Source organism: Mobula birostris, chromosome 9 (genome assembly GCF_030028105.1).
Source record: "Mobula birostris isolate sMobBir1 chromosome 9, sMobBir1.hap1, whole genome shotgun sequence".
Taxonomy (NCBI): Eukaryota; Metazoa; Chordata; class Chondrichthyes; order Myliobatiformes; family Myliobatidae; genus Mobula; species Mobula birostris.
In genome coordinates this window covers 16,685,809-16,709,601 of record NC_092378.1, presented here as the reverse complement: position 1 = coordinate 16,709,601, position 23,793 = coordinate 16,685,809, and positions in this window count along the sequence as shown.

The following is a 23,793-nucleotide window of genomic DNA, read 5'->3' as shown; positions in this document are numbered from 1 at the left end:
TGGGTAAGCCTTGAAGGCCATTCTGTACAAGGGTTTTCTTTAGCTTCCATTTTAGGAACTTCACTGCCTTTTGCACTATCTAAATTGAATAAACAAATTTTCAACCCTATAGTTAAACATACATTGTGAATATGGTTTCAATTTCGTAAATTTTTTGGCCTGAATGAACTTATGTTATCAAACCCTATTATATCTAATTTTTTTTCCAACCCTTGGTAATGGACCAAGCCTTTTTGGTATGGAAAACGAAAGGTATAATATATTTTCGTGATCAATTTCTGGATAACTGCTTTATGTCTTTTGAGCAGTTATCTGAGAAATTTGATTTGCCTAGGTCCCATTTTTTTTAGATACCTACAAGTAAGAAATTTTTTAAATACTACGTTGCCTACCTTTCCGACTTCAAATCCTTCTGGCATTTTTGATAAAATTTTAAGTTTTAATCCTTTGCAGAAGGGATTAATAGCAATAATTTATGATATAATTATGAAATTACAGCCAGATATATCTGATAAAATCAAAAATGAATGGGAAAGGGAACTTTAACTTTCCCTACCTATAGAGAAATGGGAAAAAAATTTCAAATAGTTAGTACTTCTTCTATATGTGCTAAACATATATTAATACAATTTAAAGTAGTACACAGAGCTCGTATGGCCAAAGATAAAGTAGCTCACTTTTAGTCCCATATAAACCCTACTTGTGATAGATGTCACTCTGAAGTGGCTTCTTTAACTCATATGTTTTGGTCCTGTCCTCTTTTGGAAAAATATTGGAAAGACATTTTTGATATTATTTCAACAGTTCGATGCTTCGATTTAAAACCCCATCCTATTACGGCAATCTTTGGATTGCCAATGGTAGAACATAGATCTTTGTTGTCTTCAGCCCGTCAAATGATAGCTTTTGTTACTTTAATGGCGAGAAGATCTATTTTGTTGAACTGGAAGGAAACTAATCCTCCAACTACATTCCAATGGTTTTCTCAAACCATATTAAGTCTAAATTTAGAAAAAATTAGAAGTGATATTTTTGACCCTTCGGTTAAATTTGAAGAAACTTGAAAACCTTTTATGCAACATTTTCATATGATGTAATCTGACCTTTCCGAATCTCTTTTCTAAACTTAAATTATATGATGAGAGGAGTGAAGTTAACGACATTATTGAATGTGTCTGATACAAGCTGTTGGTCTAGCCCTGTTTTACTTTTTTCTTGGGGTTTTTTTTCCCTCTTTTTCTTTTCGGGTTTTTTTTGTTTATATATTTTTTCCTTTTAATGTTTAATCTCATTATGAATTTGGAAGTCTTTTATATCTATGTTACTTAAAATTCATTTTATATATACTGATGAACATTTTTCCAATCTCTTTGTACCAACTTTGTTATTGAGTTTATAATTTTGAAAAATTAATAAAAAGATTTAAAAAGAAAGGCTAGAGATCCAGAGTGAAAGATCATTTGACTGTTTCGAGGTATGCAACACTCTGTTGGTTTTGCAATTTTAACAATTGACAAGCGATTGGAAGGTCATACTCGCCTGATCAGAGTTCTAAGAATAATATCTTCTATGGAGAGCTGCATTTGGCCTTTATTGGTAATGGCTTTAATATTGAAAGAAGTTTTCTGTAAACTGAAACTTAATTTTTTATCAAAAAGTGTTAATCAAAGATCATTTTACATCCTTGTTTCAAAGCCAAGTAATTTCATTATTTAAGTTTTTTTTTATCCACTAGACCCTGGGTTCTTCCAATGGATGAGTAGGCTATAGCTTTTTTCCTGTTCCCATAACAGACTTGAATTGCAAGTTGAACATTTATTATCAATTCCTCCAGAACATCAACAAAATAATAACTAAAATTATTGTTTTCTTGTAATGTTGATTGAAGGATATTGTAGAATCTGGTATGTTAATTGATTTTCTAAGAGTGTTTATTGAAAGGCCCACAAAGGGGTTGATTCTTCAGAGTTGGATTCAGATTCAGAATGGTTTATTGTCATCATACGCCAGAGTGCAATAAGATTCCTTGCTCATGTGAAACTCGCAGGTATTGTCATACACCCCAGGGTGCAATGAAATTCCTTGCTTGTGTGAAACTCAGAGGGAAAACAGAATAAATGGTAACAACACAGCAATGAGTGTAAAGCAACAGATACACCAGAGTGACTTCCATCTAGTACAGTTCAGTCGTACCAAAATGTGAGTAATGACTTCAGCTTGGTCACATTTAGTTCATCATGTTTCCTTGGACATTTGCTCAGACTTCCTGCACATTTGCTGCCACAACAGCCTCTCCTTCTGCTGCTGGACTGCCCTCTCCACTCCTGTGACTTTGACCTCTTCCACTCTTCAGATTTGTCTCTCCTGCATATGGTTCTGGACTCCATATTCCCATTCACTGATTGGCATCTCTTACATGCGGGGTTGCCCTCTTCACTCTGGCTGCTGGTATGAGTTCTTCAGGCGAAAGGTGGGCCTCTTCACTCACACTCTCAGGCTGACTTCTCTACTCTTGCTGCCTAAACTAATCTCCCAAACCATTGGACTGTTCCTTTGACTCTCATTGTTGTACTGCCCATTCTGCTGTTAGAGCCCATCTCCTCTCCCTGTTTGGGTGGCCAATGTTTAACTTACCCACTCGGTCCACAGACTGCAGATAGGGGTGAAGTTTCAAGATTTGCTTTGCAGATTTTCAGATTTTGCATTATGGATGTCAGGTTTTCCCATATTTTGGAAAGCAAATAAAACTGCAGATGCGAGAATCTGAAACTCAAAAGAAAGTTCGTTGACCAGAAATGATGACTGATTTCTCTTCCCCCAGATGTTGCCTGACTGGCTGAGTTCTTGCAGCATTTCTGTATTTACATACTGTGTATTGTTTGCCAAAGCAAGCAGCTCTCATTCAGATGGATAGAGAGAATAGTTTGTGAAAAGATGGGAGGATTTTTCAAGAAAAGAATGGCCGGGGGTGTCACGTGATAGCGTGGGATTGAGACGTGTAAATCCAGCTCTCCCGTAAAAAATTAGCAAAGTACCGTTTAAACAAAACAAAGTTAATAAATACTTTCCGAAAACTATTTATAACTTTGCAAGACTACTTTACGATATGCCTCCTAATCCGCAACAGAAGAAGTCTGTTGTTGCGAAGCCACCGCGAGAAGGGAAGAAAAAAGGGCCTACTGCAGTGATGGAGCCTCTCGGACTCAGGTTAGATCTCTTTTGGAGGAGATGTGTTCTATCTCTGCCGGAGAACAGGGAGCAATGGCGGCGGCAGCAGTCTCTCGGAAGAAGGTGCCGGAAATGCGCATGCGCAAAGAAGAACGCATGCGCAAATCGATACAACTCAAACTACAAGAACCGACAGCCACTGCAACTGAAAGTGACTCAGAGTCAGAATCGGATACCGCAGAGAATACAGATGAAGAAGAGGAGGAAGAACTGGAAGGGATTGGAACTAAAGGAGATGATGGAGACATAAGAGAGGCTTTATTGCAATTAACGGCTGAAGTAAGAAAAGTAAGAGCAGAGCTCAGAGACATGAAGATGTGCTATAATAAAGCTATGAAAAGACAGGATAAAATGGATAAGAAGCTTCAGGAGATGGAAAGAAAAATGGAGCATATTAATGATAGAGTGGAAAAAACAGAAAATGATTTGCTTGTCTGGAACACGGAAAGAAATCGACTCTTGGAGAAAGTGGACATGTTGGAAAATTTTAGTAGACGTAATAATATTAAAATTGTTGGTCTTAAAGAAGGTATGGAGGGAGGAAATCCAATAAAATTTTTTCAAAGATGGATCCCGGAAGTTTTGCAAGTGAAAGAGGAGGGCCGATTAATTGAAATTGAGCGGGCACATAGAGCTCTAAGACCAAAACCACAAGATGACCAATATCCACGAGCAATTTTAATAAAATTTTTAAGATTTCAAGACAAGGAAAGGATTCTACAAGCAGCTGCCCAAGCTGCCAAGAATAGAAAAGGGCCATTGATGATCCAAGGGAACAAAATTTTTTTCTATCCTGACATAAGTTATGAACTTTTGAAGAGAAGGAAGAAATTTAATCCAGTGAAAAAAATCCCATGGGATCACGGTTATCATTTTATATTGCGTTACCCTGCAACCTTGAAGATTTTTTTGACTGGTGGAGAAAAAAGATTTTTTGATGATTACCGGAAAGCAGAGCAGTTTATGCAAGACTCTCTGAATATTCACCAGGTACAAGAACAAAACCAGGGGAGCGAGATGGATTGAAGAAGAAGACTGGGTCAAAGAATGGACTTGTTGGATTTTTGAAGGCGGATGAATATATAAATATATTACTAATTATATGAGGGAGGGGAAGTAAGGTTAAAATTTGAGGAATACTGGTTGGGAATAGTAACATTAATTTTTTTATATATATATAATTTTTTTTGTTGCGGGGGAGCTGGAAGAAGCACTGATCAGTTGCTACGCTAATCATGTGTGCAAGCGTGGCTCTAGCCATGACCCGCAAAATGGAGGGGGGTAGTGTTGTGTATCCTTTCATTCACAACATTAATGGGGGGGTATTTTGTTTTTTCTTTTTTTTTATATCTCATCTATCTTTTTTCTTTTTGCCTGGATGATTGTGGGGGGGAACGTATAGCAACATGGTGAAGTTCAAAGAGATTCCCCAAGGAACTATGAGAGTTGAGAAGTTAAGTAATGTTTTAGATTGGAGTAACTTTGTTAAAAATAATGACTAATTTATTGAATTTTTTGAGTTTTAATGTTAATGGGCTTAATGGACTAGTGAAAAGAAAAAGAATCTTAACACATATTAAGAAAATGGAGATAGATTCAGCCTTTTTACAGGAAACACATTTAACAGAAACAGAATATCAGAAATTAAAGAGAGATTGGGTGGGTAGTGTTGTTGTAGTGGGGAGTAGCAATTTTTAAGTCAAAACAAGAATGGGAAACAGATCTGAATATTAATATTGATGAAACAAATTGGTCAAGACTGTGCCTTGACAGTATGACAAACACAATAAATGTTCGACTTAGATTAGTATAATATAACTTTTTACACCAATTATATATTAAACCACAAAAAATAAATTACTTATAATTTAAGAGATAAATATGTAACATTTTTGAATATTTGGTGCCCTTATTTACAAAAGATAGGATGGCATAGTTAAGTGCTCCGATAAAGATCTTGGTCCGTTGGGGAAAGTAACGAATAAGTATACCAATTTTATTTTGAACTCCATGGAGCATGTGGAAACCTTCCAACACCCAGGCGGCTCTTCTTTTTTTTTTCTTTTTTTCTTTTTAAGTAGGACTTTATATGGGGAGGGGAGGGTTAAGGGGAGGGGGGAAGGTAGATATTATCTTTTCATGTATTTTTGAAAACTCAATAAAAATTATATTAAAAAAAAAGAAAAGAAAAGAATGGCCTATACATTAAATCTTAAATTATTGGCTAAGGCAATGGGGAGTGTGATCTCTTCTTTTGAAAAGTGCAGTGGGATCTTTTATGGCTAAAGAGGGCTTTAAATTTAATTATCATCATTATGCGCTCTGTCATATGATGTGGGAGATCATGGTCTTTCATCTGCCTTTAATCTGTCAACTGAGCGAGGAATCGTTGCCTGCAGGGGAGGGAAGACCCCCTTTATGCTGTTGCTCTTTCCACAACTATGATTGCTCTTGGCAAAGTTTTCTACAGAGGTGGTTTTCCATTGCCTTCTTCCGGGCAGTGTCTGCACTAGATGGGTGACCCCGTTCATGATCAATACTTCTTAGAGACTGTCTGCCTGGCATCAGTGGTTGCATAACCAGGATTTGTGATATGCACCAGCGACTCATACGACCATCCACCACCTGCTCCCATGGCTCCGTGTGACCCTGATCGGGAAGTGGTGGGGGGGGGGGGGGAGTGCTAAGCAGGTGCTACATCTTGCCCATGGGTGATCCGTGATCTACGCACCGGGAAATTATGTTTGCTTGAGCAGTCATCAAGAAAGAAAAGCAACCAAGAAGTTAATGCAGGCCTATGTTGACATGATTGTCACCTCCCTTCCACCATCTCCTGATAGAACAGAGCAGTTCAGTAATAAAATGTTCTAATGTGAACCCAAGCCAAGTTTCTCTTTATTAAGTGCAAGCATAACATGGTGTCAGAAGATAGCGTGAGGTCTGAACATGGAGAGTAAATGAATACCGTGCACAAATGAGAAAGGGAGTGCGTGAGTACGAAAGGTGCCAGCAGCAAGTGAGGTCGGACACCAGTTACGACGGAGAGAAGCTGGCCGGTGAGGTGAGAGGGCACACTGTTACGAAGTTCAGTGGTCTCCGGATTCACCAAGACAGGTTCAGGTGAGAGGGCGAAAGTTCCCTTTGTGGATAATCTAAGTCCTCCCGCACCTATGCAGTTTATCAGCATTCTAACTGATAACCGAAAACACTTCAAACAGTGATCCATTTAGCTGCTAGTAGAGCAGGAGGGACCAAATTTTTCGGCATGTAATTAGCAAAGATGCTGTGGATATCAATAACAGCTTTCAAAATTATAAGGCAGCTTTTATGTTGGTCACTCTGATGACAAAATTTGAGAAGTATTTTGTCCCAAGTAAAGACACCATGTTTGAGAGAGAGAAGTTTTTTTTTCCTGTGACCAGAAACCAGGTGTTAGCTTCAACCAAGGTTCAGCTGAACTTTACACTCTGAGTAAGTCCTGTGAAGTTGGAGGTTTGAGAAACTCACCAGTTAGAGCCAGAATAGTTTGTGGAATTCCAGGTAATGGATTCAGTGAAAGACTGCTGCGTGAAAAAGATTTGACTCTGGAAAAGGCTGTGACTATGTGTAGGGCAGCAGAGACCCCACGAGCACAAGCTAAGGAGCTGCACAGAGCAGACACAACAGTGCATGCTGTGAAAACAGAGGAGCGGTGTACAAGGTGTTTCCCAAATCAAAGAGGAAGGTCCAAACAGAAAATGTAGGCATATTCCAAAGACGTGTTGTGCTTACAGAAAGTCCTGCAATAGTTATGGGAAGAAGAATCATTTTGCAAAGTGCTGCAACGGTGCCCGACCAAGAGAAAGGTGCACATGGTTGATGAGGAAATAGAGGAATTCTTTGTGGATTCTCTGCAGACTGCTGGTGCTGGTAAAACAGAATGGGTCATTCCACTGGCTGTGAATGAGAAAGCAATTCCATCCAAGCTTGACACCGGAGCCCAGGTCAATCCATGGATGATTACAAGATTCTCACTGTGAAGTTAAAAGTGACAGGCTATGCTGGAGAGAATGTTCAAGTAAATGGGGGCTGTATGGTGACCTTCGTGCACAAGAGGCAGTACCTAAAGGCACAGCTACTGATTGTAGAAAAGAGAATAAAGCCAATATTAGGTCTGAGTGCATGTGAATAGCTCAAACTGGTGGAAAGAGTTCTCATAGTGTCTTCACCACCAAAGATGACCACCCAGTAACTTATGGAAGAGTACGCAGACGACTTTGAGGGGCTCAAATGCTTACCTGGTGTACACAAATTTCAAATAGATGAGATAGTGGCTCCTGTTGACCATGCATGCAGGAAAGTTCCACTTAGAGACAAACTTAAACAAGAACTAGCACCGTGAAGAATGGGTGAATGTCATACAGAAAATTGAAGAACCAACAGATTGAGTGGGCTCACTAACTGTGCAAAAAAAAAAATGGAGCATTGTGGATATGTCTAGACCCAAGAGAGCTCAATAAAGCCATCAAGAGAGGGTATTTTAAATTACCAACATGGGAGGAGATCATGTCCCAGTTTGCAAGTACCAAGTGGCTTAGCAAGCTCAACGGGTCATCTGGGTTTTGGCAGATGAAACTTGATGAGGCAAGTTCGAGACTGTGTACTTTTAACACACCACAGGGAAAATATTGCTTTCTTTGGCTACCATATGGGATTCTGTCTGCACTACCATAAAATCATCCTCATGATCTTCGACAGCATACCTGGTGTTGAGACTATGATGGATGACTTGGTGGTCTGGGGGTCCACCAAGGATGAACATGATGCATAACTGAGACAAGTGCTGACATGACACAGAGTTTCAATTTGAAATTAAATCAAGAGAAATGTGAGTTTGGTGTTAAGATACTGATCTTCACAGGAGATGTCATATCTGAAGAGGAAGTGAAGCCTCACCCCAAAGAAAGATGTCAGCCATTGAAAACATGGAGAGGCCCCAAGACAAAGAGGAGATGAGACGTTTCTTGGGGATAGTTCACTGTGTCAGCACCACTTGGGTCACTCCTTGAGCAGTAAAATGAATGGATTTGGTCTCACGAGCAAGAAAGAGTATTTCCAGAGGCTGAAATGAATCCTAACTGAAGAGCAAACACGAGGAAATCTGCAGATGCTGGAAATGCAAGCAACACACACAAAATGCTGGTGGAACGCAGCAGGCCAGTCAGCATCCATAGGAAGAAGCACAGTTGACGTTTTGGGCTGAGACCCTTCATCAGGACCTAACTGAAGAGCCGGTGCCGATATGATCCAGAAAGGCGTCGACGATCTTGGCTCATGCGTCCCGGCATGGCCTTGAGCAGTACTACTGCAGCAGCATGATGACGCATGGCAACCTGTGACCTTGGCATCAAGACTTTAACAAGTGCAGAAGCCAACTATGCACAGATAGAGAAAGAGATTCTCGCCAGCACATATGCGCGCGGAAGGTTCCATCAGTACATCTATGGACAAGTTTTTGCAGTGGACACAGACCATAAACCACTGGTCTGAATTATGTCCAAACCACCGAATGACTGCCCCATGAGGATACAGCGCACGTTGATAGTGGAAGGGAGGTGACAACCATGCAGAAGTATGATGTGAAGATGATCTACATACTGGGAAAATAAGTTTGCTGCTGACTTGTTGTCTCGAGCAGTCGACAAGAAAGAAAAGAGTGACCAGAACAGTTCACCAATAAAATGCTCTAACATAAACCCATGACATTTCATCAGCAGTCGAGTTAACACCTTCAGCGCACAGTTGTTGGTGTTTCTCTCTGGGAATGCTCATGTTTATAGAGGCCCCCCGTTGGCTTGTCTCGCTCCTGATTGGCTACCCCTTCAGTTAACCTTTGACAAAAGCAGTGTGGTGTACAGGATCTCCTGTGGAGACTTCAACAAAAACTACGTCGGCCAAACAGGACATAAACTCTCAACTCATTTATGGGAATACAAATGGGCAGTACAGGGTCATGATCCACTGTCATTGATCTCAGTACATGAAGACCAAGAAGGACACCACAGAGATTCTCACATGGGCAAACATGAAGCAGGCACGATAATTTTTTGAAGCGTTGTTCTATCCAGATAACTTTACAAACAAACATATTGAAATAGGTGCCATCTACAGACTCCTAAGAGGCAAAGAAATGCAAGCCAATAGAATTCAAAGGCCAACTGGAGGGGTAGCAAATCAGGACAGAGGCAAGTGAATGAGGCCCTATATAAACGCAAGCAAACCCCGAGAGAAACACCAACAACAGCACACTGAGGATGTCACTTGACTGGTGATGAGACAGCTGCAACCTAATCGCCAAGCTCAGCCAACACCACAGCATTAGACGGGAGGATTTTCCAAGAAATGTGTTTTCTGAAAATTGAAATCCCTAAAAGAAGAATGGCTTATACACTGGATCTTACATTAATTGGCTAAGACAACGGGGAATTGGACCTGCTCTTCTTTTGAATAGTGCAGTGGGATCTTTTACGCCTAAAGAGGGCCTCAGATGTAATACCCTAACTAAAAAATAGCACATTGAATGATGTAGCATTTTATTATGTTGTACATCTTATGCAGAAGAAGAGTGCAGTTGTATTCACCTGGATTTTTGATGGCTTCGATAGATCCTTTTTAATCAGGTGCTGGAGTGCTAATAATTGAGTGACATTTGAAATTAGGGTTATGATGCAATCTGGAGAGAACAATGGAAAGAAATTAAAGAGGTAGGCATAAATATAGTTAAATAGTTTTGATTTTTAGAATAAAAATAGAAAATCTTGGAGATACCTCAGCAGTTCAGTTAACATCTATGAAGAGGGAAATAAACAGTTAACTTTTCAGATCAATGTCCTTTCTTGAATGGGAACATTTTAGGATATAGCACATTTAAGCTACTAGCCAGCTGGTAGTGTCGTGGCATCCACACCGGACTTCGAGCCGGCTCCTTGCATGCTTTCCATCTGTGCTGGGAGTTGAGTGCCGAGCTAGCAACCTGACCTCGTAAAAAGCAGACAAAAACAGCAAGGTTGCCACCCAATGTGCCACAAGGTGCGGAAAGGCACAACATATTTAAACTTACAAAAAAGATAGAGGGATTGAAAGAACAAAAATAACTTTAGTAGTGATTAGACACCAGGAAAAATGATTATCCACAGGACCTTTTCACTAGTGCTAGAAAGAGCTCATAAAGGATCAAATAGCACCCACAAGAATACAGTTCTGAACTGCACCAGCTGGTTAGTAAAACTTTAAGAGCGTGTGGATTCTGAACACACATTTGGACTAATAAATTCTGGCCCAATTAAGTGGCTGTTCCAAATAGCCGAAGTTTTAAGGAAATAGTTTAAAGGGTATAAAAACAAAAAGTATTATTTAACTGAGTAACAAATTATGCATGTAAGTGGAATACAGAATAAATTATAACACTACCTACTGGTGGTTATTGGTCATATCTGACAATGACAGGAAACCTGTGCGGGAGAGTTTTTTTTAAGTGGAAAAGCTATTAAACTGGGGTATTTCCACTGTTGACCTCAGAAGCCCGGGTCCAGAGCTATGTATAGACATCTCAGTTGGGGTATTCCCTGGTTGCAGGAGATGACCATGACCTCTTCGGTGCCTTGTCATGCTCCTCGGTCTCCACGGAGTGTTGCAGTACCACCTTCCAAGCCATCGGATCTCACTGTAGATCTCATCTGTCCGATGTGCCAGAGCTGACTTTGCATGCTAGGACAGATATGTCTCTACCTCACCAGGGTATGAGACCTGACAGTTACTCTCACCTGGTTTAGCCCACCTGTCGAAGAGGTGTACCGGGGTGTGACTGCTGTCGCATGCAAACAGGTACTTGGTACCGCAGGTGAGAGCTGAGTGTCCTGTGGGGAACAAAGGAAACATTCAAGATGATTGTCGATGCCTTCAAATTCTTCGTAGTTCCTAACTTGTTAAAATAGTGAAACTGTTTCATTTTCATTCCTGGCTATTTCAGGCACCTCCAAGCCTCAGTGCTTAAAACGACAGTGTGCAAAACAGTCCTGATTTGTCTTACTGCTTATTTCTCGCCAACTATCGGTGAAAAGTATACAGTAACTGCTCTTTGAACGCAAACACATACAACTACACTAATTAAAAAACTGCGTCTAGCAGCCAGGTTGAACCTATTTGGCAAGTCTCCTGTCCCAATCAGCATAGTGTCCCGAATAAACAAAGGGAATACCAGCAATCTTCTCGATTTGTTTTTGTTCTTTCGGAGTTGTCCCAAATATGCGGCTGCCATGATTAACCAATGGCTCAATTAACTGGAACCACTGTATTTGAAACCAAATAATATCTAATATGTTGCATTTTCAGCTCTTGGCACTAAGCCACAAACACAGAGCAGGAAAAATACATTATCTGGAGGAGCACAGACGATGGTCAATCAGGAAAAGATTTTCTTGCCCGTATCTGGTCTGGTGCTCGAGAATTCAAAGGGACCGATGTCAATGTTTAGACTCCAGGATCGCTCCATTTTGTCTCTATGTACTTCTGCTCCTCCATCTGATGGGTTGGTCCTGTCAGATGGACAGGACATGCATAGGGATTATGATGGAGCAGTTTGGTATGTTATGTGTCAGTGAGAATAACAATGTCAGCCTGTTGCTTAACCAGCTTTCTGGGACAATTTAATCATCAGTCGCTATTTGTTTATATAACAGACTTTGAAACTGGGAGTGACTTTCCTCTGCCTAAATTTGGTGCCTCAGTCAATGTAATTGGTATGTCCATTTTTATTCTTTCAGTGTAGCAGTTATCAGACAACTAAGTGCAAACAGGAGCTATTTAAGGGAGCATTAAAGAGACAGCACATGTGTGGGTCAGAATTCACGTACAGGCCAGACTACTGAACATTTTTAAAAGGAGCTTCCAATACATAATTTCTTAGAATCCAGTTTAGAGTCAGAGAAAACTACTGCACAGAAACAAGCCCTTCAGCCCATCCAGACTGTGACAAACTATTTCAACTGCCTAGCCTTGATAGTCTTCCTTGCTGTTCACTACACCCCCAGTCTGGGTGTCAATCGCAAATTTGCTGACCTAGTTAACCACATTATTATCCAGACTGTTGATATAGATGCCGAACAACATCGGATCCCTGCGGCACTCCACTAGTCACTAGTTTCTGGAACGGTACCTGGTTTTGTCTGCACCTTAATATTGTTTCTATGGTAACCTTCATCTAAAGCTGCCAAGAAAGTGTTAGGGTGGTTGGACTTAATGGTTATTCTTTTGTTCGTGAGAATTTACAAAATATAATGTTTTTAAAATTAATTCAAAGTAGGAACCTTAAGATCTTTAATCCGAATGGCATGTTTATTCAGGAAGTTGTAAATAATGCAGTTAGATGCTCTTTATCAGAAGTGCACTAAATATTAATGCATTTGTAATTCTAATTGCTGTGGGGAAGCCATGATTTAAAAAGAAACTGCATTAGAACAGAAGGGCATTCAATATTAATACTCCTCCACTCCTCTAATTACATTTCAACTTAGCTGAACCTCGTCCTGTAGTAATATCATCAAATCTCCTCAGGTTTTGATGTTTATGCTTCTATTTGTCGAATTTTTAAAACAACCAGTTGCAATGCTGGGGATAATATGCCAATTCCATCTTGGAGCATATTTATTTTTTAAAATGTAAATGATTTAAAAATAAATAATAATATGCTCTTTTGACACTCCTCCAGGATTCTTTAATGAGAATAGCACATCTGCAATCTCATGTTCAGCTTCACCCTGACCCCTTTTTTCCTGTGGTGATTTAATTAGTTCACTAGTAAATTTATTTCTATATGAAAATATCTGAAACTGAGAAGATCCATATTGTGTTTTTTTAAATGAAAATACTGATAAGATACATTTCTGGAAAATAATAGTAAGTATATTAAGAGTTCTTTTTCTTTACCATATGTGGTAAATTGTTTGTGGCCATTTATAGCCAACAGCAAAAACATTAAGCTCATTTAAGCAGCTAATTGAGGAGAAGAAGCAAACATATACTTAAATGTAAATTTTCTTATTCACAGAATCTGAGATCATAGATTTTTTTCCCCTCTGGCGTTCTGCATTAACAGAGAATGGACATTGTTAACATGCTGGGTGAATGAAGGTAAGGCGCTGAGCACTTCTTTTACACCTTAATGACTGAGTTCAGTGTGATCTAATTTTGAGGTCTAAATATTCTTTGAATGAATCTTTGTTGATGCTGTAAAGCGTTCTAAGCACAAAACTGTTTAAAGTATCAAGACAACAACAAAGCCAACTGTGCAAGTGCAGATATAAATAAATAGCAATAAATAACGAGAATGAAATAACGAAGTCCTTAACTGAATGTAATTATCCCCTTTTGTTCGAGAGCCTGATAGTTGAGGGGTAGTAACCGTTCTTGAACCTGGTGGTGGGAGTCCTGAGGCTTGTGTACTTTCTACCTGATGGCAGCAGCGAGGAAAGAGCATGGCCTGGGTGGTGAGGATCTCTGATGATTCATGCTACTTTTCTACGGCAATGTTTCCTGTAGATGTGCTCAATGGTTGGGAGGGTTTTACCTGTGATGTATTAGGCCAAATCCGCTGCCTTTTGTAGGATTTTCTGCTCAGAGATATTGGTGTTCCCATACCAGGCCGCAATGCAGCCAGTCAGCACGCTTTCCACCACACATCTAAAGAAGTTTGCCAAGGTTTTCAATGACATGGCGAACCTCTGTAGACTCCTGAGGAAGTAGAGTTGGTGCCGTGCTTTCTTCACAATAATATTTATATGATGGGTCCAGTGCAGATCAACTGACATAGTGACACCCAGGAATTTAAAGTTACTGATACTCTCCATCTCTGATCCTTTGATGATTACTGGCTCATGGGCATCTGGTTTCCCTCTCCTGAAGTCTACAAGCAGTCCTTTGGTCTTATTGACATTGAGTGAGAGGCTGTTGTTATTACACCACTCAGCCAAGTTTTCAACCTCAGATTTAATACAACAGATATTGTTCATCAGTGCCAAAATGTAGGAAGTTAATAAAATAACAAGCAAGTTAGATAAAGGAGAATTGCTTGATGTTGTGTACTTGGATTTTCAGAAGGACTTTGACAAGGTGCCACATGTGATGCTGCTTAACAAGCTACCAGCCCAGGGTATTACAGGAAAGATTCTGGCATGAATAAATATTTCAGGCCAAGAACCTTCAGCTGACTTCTTACCCCTTCCTCCTTCCTTTCAATCCTGATGATGGGTCTTAGCATTTTGTATGTGTTGCTTGATGAATTTCTACAGCTATTTTTAAAACAAATAGTGAGTGTTGATCCCATAGAAAGTGAGTCTTGGACACGAAGAAAATAAGAATTATAGCAAATTAATCAAACAAATATTTAGCATATTCTTCACTCTAGAGGTCACAAGTAATATACCAGAAATACTTAATGAGAATTGGAAGGGAGGAAGGAATTCAGGAAAATTCCAGTCACAGGAATATCACAAAGAGAAAAGTTTGGAAGTGCAAGAAGTCAAAAGTCTCCAGATCTTGACGGACTTCATCCTAGGGTTTTAAAAAAGCAATCATTGAGGTAGCATTGGCTTTAATTTTCTGACTTCACTAAATTAGGCGAAGCTTCCTTCAGATTAGAAAACTGCTAATGGAGCTCAAAATTTTCAAAAACTGTTGGACGACAGAAAGCAAGGAGTTACAGACCAGATAGCTTAATGACTGTTAAGGGGAAAATATTAGAATTTCGTTATAGCAGAACACCTAGAAATTTTGAAGATGATCAGGCAAAATGTATGACTGATTTATGGTGCTTCTGTGAGGTAATGTGTACAATTCTGCCAGAGGCTTGCACATCTAATCCACATGATTCTACTTTCTGTGAAGGCTGAAAAAAGTCCATCTTCCACACCCCATCCTCACCACATTCTACAGAGGATGTATCGAGAGTATCCTGAGCAGCTGCATTACTGCCTGGTTCGGAAATTGCACCACCTCAGATCGCAGGACCCTGCAGCGGATAGTGAGCTCAGCTGAGAAGATCATCGGGGTCTCTCTTCCTGCCACTACAGACATTTACACCACACGCTGCGTCTGCAAAGCAAACAGCATTATGAAGGACCCCACACACCCCTCACACAAACTCGTCTTCCTCCTGCCATCTGGCAAAAGGTACTGAAGCATTCAGGCTCTCATGACCAGCCTGTGTAACAGTTTCTTCCCCCAAGCCATCAGACTCCTTAACACCCAGAGTCTAGGCTAGTGTAGTTTTGTGTTGTTTCAGGTAGCACCATGGTCCTGGAGGATCATTGTTTCGTTTTTACTGTGTACTGTACCAGCAGTTATAGTTGAAGTGACAATAAAAGTGACTTGACTTAAGTTCTAGGGAAAATAAAAGCCCATCTATTTTGAAAAGGGTTACAAATGATAATAACTGTGGAAAAAATGAAAACCCAAGGTTTTAGTTACTGATTTTACGAGCTATTAAATTAATCATACAATTAAATGATTTTAATTAAATTATTTTAGCAACAATTAAAATATTAAAATTAATTTAAAAAGTTACCTGACCAATATTTCACCCCGTCTGTTGAAGTGAATGAATTTGCTGTTACTGTAATGTTCGGGCTTCCGAATCTGGGCAGATTCCCCATCGTAAGTGCTGGGGAAATGCCTGAACTTCATTGTGAGCTGTTGGCGTGCAAGTGGGGTTTATTCTAACCCTTTCAGTTATTATACCCTTTCATAGTTCTTTGGCTTTCCCTCCCCCCACAGATTCCCTCTCATTTGCTCTCTGATAATCTTCAATTGACTCCTTTACAAGTTCTCATTTTCTCTCTCATCTCATTTCCTACATCCAGCTGGGTGCATGATAGAGCTGATGCGACTTCCTCTGGTGCTCGTTGTTTCTTATCCTGATGATTATAGGAAAGGACTTCCCTCAGCATTACTCGCTTATGTGCTGATAATGTTTTCTGCCAAATACCCTTTTGTTATTTATTAATCAAGTTCAAGTTCCAAGCTTCAAGGTTAACAATCATTCAGCTGTACATTAATATAGCCAAATGAAACAGTGTTCGTCTTGAGCCAAGTTGCAGAGCACATTACCCACAGCTCACAGCACATTGCACATAACACATATGGTTATGATTTCAAAGAACAGTTGCAAAGAGGAAAATAATATATAGCCCAAGTCCCTGAGTTGTCCTGGTCCAGCTTGTCCTTCCATTGAGCGAACACTTGAGGGTAACACCAACTGGACAGGAGTCAGTCCCCAGCCCAGTACAAAATCCACCAGCACATGGCCAGTTCCGCAGTCTCCTTCGCTGATGACTGGAACAGGCGAGTCCAAGGCACGTGGGCCTTTTCCGCGCAACAACCAAGGCAATGCAGCTTCCCTGCCATCGGTCTATCCAATGAACCAGGAACTGGGATTGCAGTATTCTATGTTACCAGTGAAACAGGCTTGCAATATTTTACATTACAATCAATTTTATTTATTTCTTATTAATTGAATGTTTGTTTGTTCATTTATTTGTTTCTCAGAGGAGTGTATAGTTGGCAAGGCCAGCTTATATTATGCATTCCTAATTGCCATTTAGAATGCTCACATTCAGACTGTTTTATTCTCATATACAGGCTTTCAAGCGTCTCTTGTCCTGGAAGGCAGAAGGCATCCTCTATGTTACAGTTAGCCTCCACGATGCAAGATATTGCGAAGATGGACTGGATGGAAGGATGTTTTGAGTCTGTGATGGACCTGGCAGTGTTTACCACTCTCTGCAGGTTATGACGGTCCAGAGCAGAGCTGCATCACCAGGCTGAAATGCAACCTGCCACATTGCTTTCCATAGCACATCTGTAGAAGTTTGCGAAATTCCTTCATGAGATGCTTTCCTGAACCACAGGAATGATTCGGTGATGGTACACTTACAATACCACCAAAGAGGAAAATTGAGGATTTAGATCCAATGATGCTGAAGGAGCTACAATATAAGTTTCAAGTCTGGGTGATGTACAATTTGCAGAGTTCCTATTTCCCTGCTATTGTTCTTGGTGATAGAGTTTGCCGTTATAGATGTTATTGAAGAAATAGCAAGTAACTGCAGTGACTTTGTAGATGGTAAACATAACATTTACTGCAGTACTGATAAAACATATATACCTTTTATATATGTGTATCCACACACACACACACACACACACATATATATATATAAACCCAAGCTTTCTCCCAACTAGGGGCCTGGTTCAGCCCACAGCACCATCAGTTCTTTTCCTTTTCCCTCAACCCCCCCCCCCACCCCCACACCGTCAGGTTCCTCCCCAGCCCTCCCCCGCAATGCCAGTACCCCCCCCCCCACCTTTGCCGTGTAGCCTCCACCTCCATTGTCCAGTCCTACCCCCATTCCTGGCCTTCCCTCCACACCTAAAAAAGTTGGTGCATAACTCCTCAAATCACAGCACCCATTTCCTATACTGTACTCAAACCCCTCCAACATTAAGCTTGAGTAATAACCCCACCACCTTATCATACTGGTAACCTTAAACTTTAAAACGGACTTAACAAGGAGGAAGATCCTAATGAACGCAAGTGGGGTACCTGGCTGATAAAGACAAAGTGGCATGGTGAAGTGATACTGCATCTCCAGTACGAGATCTACAAACACTTTTCCCACTGCCCGTATAATCACATATAAAATATATATTAGGGTGGTTCACAAAGTACCAATCAAATGGACTGCTTTGTCTTGGATAGTGTCAACTTCTTGACTGTTGTTAGATCTACACTGATCCTGAAAAGTTTCAACAGACAATTCATGGTTCATCAAATCTATTGAGTACGACAGTCATCAAGACATAATTTTAGTTTGTTGCTAAGATTCACTAACCATAGGAATGCTTTGTATTCAGGTGTTAAAAAGGGATCTCCTAATTCAATGTCTTCCTTCTGTTGCAGCAGCTCCTGGTCGGGGTAACGTTTTCCGTCTCTGGGAGAAGGGAAATTATTGCCAACTATTGGTGGCAAGTCCTCTATTTTTCCTGCCTTTTCATCACAGCAGGATTGGTATTAATATTTGTTAAATTCAAGATAGAAGTTACCTGAATTTTTCGTCAATAGTTGAAAGGCAATGTTAATGTCAATGTATAGAAATGAGAACACAAGTTTGGGAAAAAGCTCTGATTTTGCCTCTACATTTTCTGTAGCGATTCAGTATTCCACCTACCGAGTCTCTAATAGATTCTTCAAGATGGGAAGGTGGGGGTGCACTGTCAATATTAAAGGTGATCTTTTTTTGTAATTGATGGGTTAGTTAAATACACCAGAAAAATGCAGAGTTGAAGACTGCATGGTGGAAGAGGTAAGGGAGCTGTATTAGCAGCCATTTGTTTGTAAAAGTCAAATGGGTAATTTGACCGGCTATTGAACAGGTATTACAGGTATGTATCTGTAGTAGTCTGGTGAACTGACCTCTACCTTGCGAGGCTCTCAGCCACCTCCTCTTACTTACACCTCGAACAGGACCCCACTAAGAAACACCAGGCCATTGTCTCCCACACCATCACCAACCTCACTGACTCTGGGGATCTCCCATCCACTGCCACCGACCTCATAGTTCCCACACCCCGCACCTCCCATTTCTACCTCCTACCCAAAATCCACAAACCTGCTTGTCCAGGTAGACCCATTTTTTCAGTTTGTTCCTGCCCCTCTGAACTCATATCTGTATACCTCGACTGGGTTTTATCCCCCCTGGTTTACCTTCCCACCTATATCCATGAAACCTAACACACTCAAAGGTTCAAAGGTTCAATTTAACGTCAGAGAAATGTATACAATATACACCCTGAAATGCTTTTTCTTCGCAACCATCCATGAAAACAGAGAAGTGCCCCAAACAATGAACGACAATTAAACGTGAAAACCCCAAAGTCCCCCCCAGCTCCGCCCTCCCGCGCGTAAGCGGCAGTGAGCAACAATCCCCCCTCCCCCCACTGGCAAAACATAAAGCGCACTCTCGATCTTCTCAAGGATTTCAGGTTTCCTGGCCCCTATCATCTTATTTTTACTATAGATGTCTAGTCCCTGTACACCTCCACTCCCCACCAGGAAGGCCTTAAAGCTCTCCGTTTCTTTCTGGACACCAGACCCAACCAGTTCCCCTCCACCACCACTCTCCTCCGCTTAGTGGAACGTTCTCACTCTAAATAATTTCTCTTTTGGGCCTTCCCACTTCCTTCAAACAAAAGGCGTAGCCGTGGGCACTCGCATGGGTCGCAGCTATGCCTGCCTGTTTGTCGGCTAGGTGGAACAATCTACGTTGCAAGCCTACACTGCTGACTGTCCCGCACTTTTCCTGTGCAACATTGATGACTGCATCAGTGCTGCTTCCTGCACCTGTGCTGAACTTGTCGATTTCATCCACTGTGCCTCCAACTTCCACCCCGCCCTCAAATTCACCTGGTCCATTTCCAACACTTTCCTTCACTTTCTCGATCTCACTGTCTCTATCTCCAGAGACAGCTTATCCACCGATGTCTATTACAAACCAATGGATTCTCACAGATACCTGGACGACACCTCGTCCCACCTTGCTACTTGTAAAAATGCCATCCCCTTCCCTCAATTCCTGCATCAACACTGCATCTGCTCTCAGGATGAGGCTCTTCATTCTAGAACGAAGGAGATGTCCTCCTTTTTCAAAGAAAGGGGCTTCCCTTCCTCCACCATCAACACTGCCCTCAACCACATCTTTTCCACTTCACACAGTCTGTTCTCACCCCATCCTCCCATCATACCACCAGGGATAGGGTTCCTCTTATCCTCACCTACCGCCCCACCAGCCTCCGCATCCAGCACATAATTCTCCGAAACCACTGCTACCTCCAACTGGATCCCACCACCAAACATCTTTCCCTCCCCCCACCACTTTCTGCTTTCAGCAGGGATCATTCCCACATGATTCCCTTGTCCATTCGTCCCTCCCCAATGAACACCCTCCTGGCACTTATCCTTGCAAGCGAAACAAGTGCCTTACCTGCCCCTACACCTCCTCGCTCACTACCTATCAGGGTCCTAACCAGTCCTTCCAGGTGAGGCGACACTTCACCTGTGAGTCTGTTGGGGTCATATATTCTGTTCGGTGCTCCCAGTGTGGCCTCTCGTATATTGGTGAGACCTGACGTAGATTGGGGGACCGCTTCACCGAGCATCTACGCTCTGTCCACCAGAACAAGCGGGATCTCCCAGTGGCCGCCTATTTTAATTCCACTTCCCCTTCCCATTCCAATAGGTCCATCCATGGCCTCCTCCACTGTCGGGATAAGGCCACACTTAGATTGGAGGAACAACACCTTATATTTTATTTGGGTAGCCTCCAACCTAATGGCATGAAGATCGATTTCTCAAACTTCCAGTAATGTCTACACCCACTCCCATCCCCTTTGTCCCTCTCTCATGTTAGCTCCTTGCCTGCTTATCGTCTCCCTCTGCTGCTCCTCCACCCCCCCCCCACCCTGTCTTCTTTCTTCCATGGCCTTCTGTCTCTTTCACCAATCAACTTCCTAGCTCTTTGCTTCATCCGTCCCCCTTCAGGTTTCACCTAACGCCAGGCGTTTCTCTCTCCCCTCCCACCCCCACCTTTCAAATCTTCTCCTCGGCATTTTTTCTCCAGTCCTGCCGAAGGGTTTCAGCCTGAAATGTCGACTGTACTTTTTTCCACAGGTGCTGCCTGGCCTGCTGAGTTCCTTCAGCATTTTGTGTGTGTTGCAGGTATTTTTGACCTTGCTTTGTATTTCATAGTGTAATCTACTCAGTACATGCACACCTAAAGTAGCAATAATTTCATTCAATTAATGACCAGAGTCCATTACAAGAAAATCCAAAAATACCTCTTTAATCTGGTATAATGATCATTTGACCAATTGTACTAATTCAAAGACAAAGTGTATATTTTGTAATTTTCAGATACATTAAATTATTCAGATTCATTTTACACCACCCTTTATAATAAAAACAGAATTAGTCCCTCAGTTGAGCTGTCCGTGAAATTAGGTCAGCTAGAACAATTGCTGTTCACGATGTGTTTCTGTCTAAATGTACAAAATGCATTTTGGGAAATCTGCCAGCTCGAGTTAGGTGGAGATGTCTGATTATTCCTGTTTCATGCATTATAAACCAGATATTTGATACAACTGCAATATTTGTACAGAATTAAACTGAGCTTGGATTTATGTAGCATATTTAACAGGAATACATCCACAGGTACCATACAAAGGTATAATTAGACAAAAAATTCACTCAGTATTACGAAGGACAGCAATAGATAGGCTCAAGAGTTACATTTTATGGTGAGTCCTGGAGAGAATGAGGCATCACATTTAATTCAATGTAATATCTTAAATAACTGAAGGCATAGTCACCAAAACTTTTGCAAATAGGGCAGAAGGGACAAGGGATAAGAGACCAGAGTTAGTTCATCACTTCCAAAATGTGGATCAAATCAATGGATTGGAATTTTGGAATTTTATAAGTGGAATGTATCATGCAGATGGGTTGTGGGGTATGGAGTGAGTAGAACTGAGGTAATGGAGGGACCTGCTTTAAATTTGGAGCAGGAGGCACTACACTTTGGTGACATTAAGTAAGTGAATTCTGGAGGTGCAAGTCTTATATTCAGGGATGTCTGAAGTTTCTTGTGCATTGGAAAAGGCAACATGTCTATAAGATAATTGTCCAGATGAGCGATTAAAATAAAATACATGAAAATGTTGGCAGGGACAGAGTTGGAGATAGGCTGTTAGAGTTTGGAATTTATTTAAATCTTACATCCATCCCACAATGTGAGGGAGTAAAAATCCTTGCGTTATGACTCTGCTGCATTGTACAGACATGTGAACTTAAAAGTCTAATGGCTTGTAGACAGAATCTGTCCCATAGCCTGTTGGTCCTGGCTTTAATGCTGTGGTACTGTTTTCCAAACGGAAGCAGCTAGAGCAGTTCATGGTTTGAGTGACTGGTGATCTTCCAGGCCTTCTTTCTGCACCTGCTGTTATAAATGTCCTCAATGGAGGGAAGTTCACATTCACAGATGTGCTGGGCTGTCCATACCACTCTCTGAAGTGCCCAGCAATCAGGGTTGGTGCAGTTCCCATATCAGGCAGAGATACAGTCAGTCAGTATGTTCTCAATGGTGCTCCTGTAGAAGGTCTTGAGGATTTGGGGGCTCATGCTGAACTTCTTCAGTTGCCTGAGTTGGAAGAGACGCTGTTGCGATTTTTTTTTGCCACACAGTCGGTGTAAAGTCCAGGTGAGATCATTTTTGCCACACAGCTGGTGTACAGTTCAGGTGAGATCATTTGTGATGTGTATACCGAGGAACTTGTATCTACTCACCCTCTCAACTGCAGAGCCTGTCTCCATTCCTCCAATAATCCACAATCAGCTCTTATAATTCTTGGACATTGAGAGGGAGGTTGTTATCCTGGCACCACTGTGTCAGGGTGTCAACCTCTCCTCTGTAGGCTGTCTCGTCAGCGCTAGAAATAAGGCTGATCAAAGTTGTGTCATCTGCGGATTTGATCAGGTTGGAGGTGTGTGTGGCAGTACAGTCGTGGGTGTAAAGGAAGTAGAGGAGGGGACTCAGGACACAACCCTCGAGGGACACCTGTGTTGAGGGTCAGAAGTGAGGGAGCCGATCCTTACCATCTGTCAGCGATCCAATAGGAAATCTGGGATCAAGCTGCACAAGGTGGGTTGCAGGCCAAGGTCTCTGAGCTTCCGGTGAAGATTGGGGGAATTACGCTGTTGAATGCCGAACTGTAGTCCAGGAATAGCATTCTAACATATACATCCCTCTTCTCCGGGTGAGGTCGGACGGTGTGTAGACATGCATAAATGTGGTGTTGCAAGGAGGGGAAAGGCAGACTGATGAAGAATATAAGGAAGAGATAAATGACGGCTCAGTATGGTCGAGGAATTGATTGAAAATAAATTGGGGTTTTGGATGGTGGTGAATATTGGTAGCTGAGGTTGAGGGGCTTGATGTTACAGTGTTCACAGAGCTTAGCGATTAGCTTGCAGACGTTTCATTGCCGATCAAGGTCACGTCCTCAGTGTGCACTTGTTGGTGTTTCTCTCTAGGAATGCTCACATTTGTATCGGCCCCCTTGGTCCTGATTGGGGTATTTGCACAGTAAAGTTAAAATTTAAAAAGCTAGGCCGGGGAAATCAAAGAGGGGTAAGCAAACTCAATTGAAAAGGTTTAAATCATTAGGGATATGGAGGCAGCCAGTTCAGAGAGGACTGGACTGAAAATATTTTAGGCGAAAGCTTGGGTGGTCAGTAAAGAAACCTGCTTTCTCTGTGCTGTTTTGTTTTCCATTATTGGAAAATCTTCTGTTTCACCTTAATACAACTTTGTCTTAGTTAGTAGAAGCTAACCTCATAGAATATATTAATATTGGTGTTGACAGAGTTAGTGTAAGATTTTATGTGCATTTTGAATCAGTTTATATATAGAATACACTACT